This window comes from Bos taurus, chromosome X (genome assembly GCF_002263795.3).
Source record: "Bos taurus isolate L1 Dominette 01449 registration number 42190680 breed Hereford chromosome X, ARS-UCD2.0, whole genome shotgun sequence".
Lineage (NCBI taxonomy): Eukaryota > Metazoa > Chordata > Mammalia > Artiodactyla > Bovidae > Bos > Bos taurus.
In genome coordinates this window covers 4,903,857-4,908,982 of record NC_037357.1, presented here as the reverse complement: position 1 = coordinate 4,908,982, position 5,126 = coordinate 4,903,857, and positions in this window count along the sequence as shown.

Sequence of the window (5,126 nt, the reverse complement as noted above, 5' to 3'; positions counted from 1 at the left end):
GTCAGTGCCATGATTCAGGCTTTGGGGAAATGAGTTGGGGAGAAGAGGGAATCGTACAAAGACAATGAAATTTGCCAGCTCTCATCTAGTTGCATTGATACCTACAGAAGGATAAGAAAAAGGTGAGGGTTGGTAACAAACACTGTGAAATTCAGAACATCTCTTTGGTAGCTTACACCAAAGCTCTTGTCTTCTGCAGTGGAAGACCAGAAAAAAAGTTTCAAGGCCACAAACTCACTATTGTAAAGAGTTGAGGAGCTTCAAAGATGACTGAACATCTGACGGAGGCAAGTCTGTTGTGCTAAAGTGAGAGCCTTGGTTGGGAAAACCTGGGACACGGGCTGGTGAGTAAGCCTGAACATTTTGACGTCTGTCTGAGTCTGTTTGGGCTGCTCTAACAAAATACCACAGATTGGGTGACTTAGAAACAACAGAAATTTATTGTTCACAGCTCTGGAGGCTGGAAGTGTGAGATCCGGGTGCCAACATGGTTGGGTGAAGGCCCTTTTCCCGGGTTGCAGAGTTCTCTCTGTGTCCTCACATGTGGCAGGGGCTAGCAAGCTCCTTGGGGTCTGTTTTATAAGAGCACTAAGTCCATTCTAAAGGAGACCAGTCCTGGGTGTTCACTGGAAGGACTGATGCTGAAGCTGAAACTCCAATAGTTTAGCCACCTCATGCGAAGAGTTGACTCATTGGAAAAGACTCAGATGCTGTGAGGGATTGGGGGCAGGAGGAGAAGGGGACAACAGAGGATGAGACAGCTGGATGGCATCACCGACTCGATGCACGTGAGTTTGAGTGAAATCCGGGAGTTGGTGATGGACAGGGAGGCCTGGCGTGCTGCGATTCATGGGGTTGCAAAGAGTCGGACACGACTGAGCGACTAAACTGAACTGAACTGAAGCCCATTCATGAAGGCTCCGACCTCGTGACCTAATCACCCCATAAAGGCCCCACCTTCTAATAGCATCACATTGGGTATTAGGATTTCAACATATGAATTTGCGGGGGGAGGGGGACACAAGTATTCAGATCATAGCAGCTCTCTAGGCTTGCATTGCCAGATTTAGCAAATAAAAATATAACAAAAATTCAAATATCGCCTGGGACACACTTATGCCAAAACCTTATTCATGTCTCTGAAATTCTCACTTAACTGGGCATCCAGTCAATTATCTGGCACTCCTACCCCAGCCCCCTCTGCACCCTCAGAACCTGTACAATGGCCCATTCCTTATTAAGAAATAGCACTCCAGCCCACCCCATCCCCCATGTGGGAAGACACAGCAAAGGTATCTGTCTCTAGAGGCAGCAGGAGACCCCCTGCAGGATCTGCCCCCACCTCTTCTCCTGCCAGCCCCAAGTAGCAGCATAACCCATCTAAGAACAACAGGGGCCCACTGCGGAGGACAGGCCCTAGAGCCCAAGGTTTGGTTTAGTCGCTAAGTCGTGTCCGACTCTTGCGACCCCATGGACTGTAGCCTGCCACACTCCTCTGCCCAGGGGATTCTCCAGGCAAGAATACTGGAGTGTGTGGCCATTTCCTTCTCTAAGAAGCCCAAGTGAGCCACACAAATTAGCTAGAATGTGTCAGCAGGAGTCAGAAGGGTATTCATGCGACTTGATTGTGAGGGTGCTCAATCAAGGGGCCCATGTCATAAGACTGGAAAAGGGAGAGTTTATAGATCTTGGGGTACTCTTAAAGAGTTGGACACAACTGACACTTTCACAATTTCTTGGGATACAAGATTTAATTGTTATAATAGTTCGTTTTCTGTGTCCACTTGACTGGGCTAAGGGATGCTCAGAGAGCTGATAAAACATGATTTCTGCGTGCCCCATGGGAGCGTTTTTGGAACAGATGAGCATTTAATTCAGTAGACTGATAAAGAGATCCACCCTCACCAGCGTGGACAAGTATCATCTAATCTGTTGAGGGCCCAAACAACAAAAAGGCAAAGGAAGGGCGAATTTCCTTTCTCTCTTCTTGACCTAGAATGCTCATTTTTCCTGGCCTCAGACATCAGAGTTCCTGGTTCTCCGGCCTTTGGACTCAGAAGAAATTATATCATCAGCTTACCCGGTCTCCGGCTTATGACAGCAGATCATGGGACTTCTTGGCCTCCATTACCATGTAAGCCAATTCCTATAAATCTCATCTTACATATATCTATATATATCCGATTGATTATATTTCTCTGGAGAGCTCTTACTTTTTAAAATATTTATTTATTTGGCTGCACTGGGTCTTAGTTACAGCAGGTACTGCATGCAAGATCTGTAGTTGCAGCGTGTGGGATCTAGTTTCCTGATCAGGGATCAAACATGGGCCTCCTGTGTTGACAGTGCAGAGTTAGCCACTGGACCACCAGGGAAGTCCCTGAAGAGCCCTATTAACACAGATTTTGGTACTTGGGGTGGAATGCTGCTGTAACAAATGTGAAAGCAGGTTTGGAACTGAGTAATGCATAGAGGTGGGAAATAGATGGGAAAACAGTGCAAACAGTGTCAGACTTTATTTTTCTGGGCTCCAAAATCACTGCAGATGGTGACTGCAGCCATGAAATTAAAAGACGCTTACTCCTTGGAAGGAAAGTTATGACCAACCTAGACAGCATATTCAAAAGCAGAGACATTGCTTTGCTAACAAAGGTCCGTCTAGTCAAGGCTATGGTTTTTCCAGTGGTCATGTATGGATGTGAGAGTTGGACTGTGAAGAAAGCTGAGCGCCAAAGAATTGATGCTTTTGAACTGTGGTGTTGGAGAAGACTCTTGAGAGTCCCTTGGACTACAAGGAGATCCAACCAGTCCATTCTAAAGGAGATCAGCCCTGGGATTTCTTTGGAAGGAATGATGCTAAAGCTGAAACTCCAGTACTTTGGCCATCTCATGCCAAGAGTTGACTCATTGGAAAAGACTCTGATGCTGGGATTGGGGGCAGGAGGAGAGGGGATGACAGAGGATGAGATGGCTAGATGGCATCACCGACTCGATGGACATGAGTTTGAGTGAACTCTGGGAGTTGGTGATGGACAGGGAGGTCTGGCATGCTGTGATTCATGGGGTCGCAAAGAGTTGGACATGACTGAGTGACTGAACTGAACTGAATGGATAGAGGGGTCTTCCCTGGTGGCTCAGTTGGTAAAGAATTCACTTGCAGTGCAGGAAACCAGGGTTTGACCCCTGGGTTGGGACAATCCCTTGGAGAAGGGAATGGCTATCCACCCCAGTATGCTTGACTGGGAAATCCCACGGACTGAGGAGCCTGGCAGGCTACAGTTCATGGGGTCACAAAGAATCGGATACAACAGTGACTAAACAACCACCTCCACTGGGTAGAGGCTGGAAAAATTTGGAGGTTCATGCTAGAAAAAGTCTACATTGCCATGAATGGGCCATTAAAGGTGGTTTGCGTAAGGGCTCAGAAGAAGGTAAGAGTATAGAGAGAGCTTCAGTCTTCTTACAGAATACCTAAGCGGTCCTAAACAGAATGGTCACAGTATGTCACAGCATGGACACTAAAGGTCATTCTGATGAAGTCTCAATGGAAATGAGGACCATCTCATTGGAAACTGGGGGAAAGGCCATTCTTTTTATAAAGTGGCAGAGAGCTTTGTCGACTTGTGTTCATGTCCTAGAGTTTTGTGGAAGACAGAATTTGTGAACAATAAAGTTGGATATTTGGTTGAAGCTATTTCTAAGCAAAGTGTTGAAGGAGCAGCTTGTCTTCTCTTGACTTCTCATAGTAAAATGAGAGAAGAGAGAAATGGCTTAAAATTGTTCATCAAAAGAAAAACAGAAATTAAAAGTTTGGAAAATTCTCAGCCTATCCGTGTGGCAAAAAATTGAGAAAGCATGTTGGAATGAGATCATGATAGCGTGACCAAGCAATAAAGGGATTCATAGGGGCGTCAGCCAGGAAGACGGAGAGGGCAATGGCACCCCACTCCAGTACTCTTGCCTAGAAAATCCCATGGACGGAGGAGCCTGGTAGGCTGCAGTCCATGGGGTGGCTAAGAGTAGGGCACGACTGAGCGACTTCAGTTTCACTTTTCACTTTCATGCATTGGAGAAGGAAATGGCAACCCACTCCAGTGTTCTTGCCTGGAGAATCCCGGGGACAGGGGAGCCTGGTGGGCTGCCATCTATGGGGTCGCACAGAGTCGGACACAACTGAAGCGACTTAGCAGCAGCAGCAGCAGCCAGGAAGAGGGCCCTCACCAGGACACGACTATGCTGGCCCCTAAATCTTGGACTTCCCAGCCTCCAGAACTGTGAACAATACATTTCTATTGTTTATAAGCTACCCAGGCTGTAGTATTTTAGTACAGCCACCTGAACGGATTGAGGCAATATTCAGCCAGGACTGTAGGGAATGACACACAGACGCTGCTAGGGTGACTCCTAGAAGCCTGGGGAATGTGAGCCTGGGGAATCTCACCTTAAGTGAGGAGTGTCATGGGAGACAGTGGAGGAAGGGATTAAAAGACCTAAGGCCATAGGCACGTTGGAATACATATATTATGTGAGCCCAAAAGACCCACTGGAGATTATGTTTCATGGGGGGGCTCAGGGAACACACTATTCAGCAAGGTCATGAGGAAAGTTCTAGCAAGATGGGCAGCAGCATTACCAGGAAGCTGAGTGCTCATTCATATATAGACCTGCAATGAAGAGCAGGAGTCTGAGAAAACCATGATCCCTTGCCAAGTTCCTGGACCTGATTCAGTTTTCAAGACCTGGAACCCATTGGCTGAAAAAGTGGCCAGGTCCCCAGAAAGAAGGACCCTAAATCACCATGGAAATTATAAACCATTATAGTAGCCCCGGTTTTTCCCCAAAGGGACCTAATGCCATTTATTTGGGTGACTGTCCATTGGGGAAAGAGGAGACATGTAGAGGACTACTGAACATTGATACCCAGACACCCAAATTGTCATCATGACTCCCTTATTAGAGAGTGGGTTATAGGGAGACTGGATAATAAATAGAGTCCTTGCAAAAAGACATCTTACAAGAGGTTCACTAGGTCTTTAGACTTACCAGATACTCATTTCCCTGGTCACTGAGTCTTTGCTGGGATTGGCATACTTGGCAGCTGGAATAACCTTCACACTGGGTGTCTT